Raw genomic sequence first — 2,006 nt, forward strand, 5'->3', positions numbered from 1 at the left:
CCCTCTAATCATCCCTCCTCTGCCCTTGTTTTTCCTCCTCCTTTCCCCTAAATGTCTATCTCTGTATTTCTTTCTTCTTTGATACTTTCCCTTGAAAATCTCATCTGTTCAACTCAGCCATCTCAACCAAATGCTTCTCCAACCTATATTTTGCATGCAGACATTCTTCCATTACCTGCAGAACACAGCCACACAGACCCCACTGCTGGTCCTCTAAACTCAGCATGTTCCAAACCAAACTGATGAAATGCCACTGAAAACCTGCTTCCTTGTCTCTGTTAATGGCACCGTTTTCCCAGTCACTCTTCTTTATCTGAAAACTTGCTGCCTCCTCCATCTGCTTCCTGCCTTACTTTTGGTGTTCTGTCAAGACCAGTAGATTCTATTGCTACAGTATCTTTCGAATCTGCAACTTTCCCCAGCCCTTGCCAGAAAAATTACCTCATCTAGGATTATTGCAGCAGTTTCCCCAACAGGTCTTTCTACTTCCTACCTCCTCTCCCTCAGCACTGCTGTCAAATTACCCTCCCCAAACACACTTCTCACATAACTCCACTGCTCAAAAGGCCCTCAAGCTTCCCTATTGCTTACTCAATTATTTACAACATTTCAATCCAGCCTTCAGCCTCTTGCATAGTTTAAATTCATCCAGCTTTCTCTGTCCAACGTAACTTCCAACCGAATTGAATCACTCATCATTTTCACCTCCTGGTCTTTGCCCAGCCTCTCCCAAATTTTAGACCTTCTTCCCCAATTTCTACCTATTATTAACCGAATTGTTTACTTTGCTTGTCAAGAGTTTCAGACCACCTCTAGGCTTTTGCTCACGATGTTCTCCCCACCTTCACATCTGCCTCTCTACTTGGTCAAATTTTATCTGTTCTTGAAGGCTCAGATCAATTCACCCCTCACTTTGGCAAAAAGGTCTCTCTCTATCCTCTGAGTTGGATTAGATTAGTGGGATTAGATTAATTAGATTAGGTTAAACAGAGCCCCACACATTCCTTAGAGCAATGGTTCTCACACCTGGCTACATATTAGAATCGTCCAGGGAGCATTTAAAAATCCCAAAGCCTAGGTTGCATCCTAAACCAATTAAATCAGAATCTCTGGGGGTGGGACTCAGGCATCAATGTTTAAGAAATGCCCAGGTGATTCCAAAGGGCGGCCAAGGTTGGGAGTCATAGGTTTAGAGGCACCTCAGGAACTACCCAGGGATAGGGGAGAGATCAAAATGTGGCTTCACCAGGGTAACTTTTTTTTAGGAGAAAAGTATTTGGGTCTAAAACCAACCCATTGTTCACTTTATCTGCGTTTTTTCCCATCTCTTCCCACCTGATAACTTTTTCTTTTTGGCGCTGGCCAGCACAGGGTGAACCCTGGACCTTGGTGTTCCCAGTACCACATTCTAACCAAGTGAGTAACCAGCCAGCCCCTACCTGATATCTTGATGTACACACCTTGTGAGCTACTTGAAGCTGGCTTATCTCTGGTTTTCAGATCTTCATCAAATAAAAATGTTTCCTACCTGTTTTTGAACTCAGTTGAATTGAAAGGAAGCAGGCAGAGGGAGGAATGAATAAAAATGACTTCTCCCAGATCTCTTCATCTCACCCAGATTCCTCCCTCAGGAGGGAACAAAATATTCAAATTTGATTCTCCTCCCACCTTACCTCAACTCCCCCTACACCTGGTGCTAGGAGATCTATTTTTTTTTTTTTTTTTTGCTCTTCTGTTTGTTTATTTGTTTTATTTTTACCCTGGGCTCTTGACAGAGACTCCATCCTTCGGGCTCTGTCCCCCCTTTAACATCTACTTGATTCAGATCCCCATACCAGCCGGCCAGCCGACAACAACAATAACAAAATCTTGGATGCTCTGATTCCCCCATCATTTGGTTCCGGGTCATCACTGCCTGTCACTCATTGAAGATTCAGCACCTGGCTCACTTTCTCTCTACATCCACCTCTGTCATTTCACTATTATTATTATTATTATTATTATTA

Source organism: Galeopterus variegatus, unplaced genomic scaffold, assembly GCF_000696425.1.
Source record: "Galeopterus variegatus unplaced genomic scaffold, G_variegatus-3.0.2 Scaffold4713, whole genome shotgun sequence".
Taxonomy (NCBI): domain Eukaryota; kingdom Metazoa; phylum Chordata; class Mammalia; order Dermoptera; family Cynocephalidae; genus Galeopterus; species Galeopterus variegatus.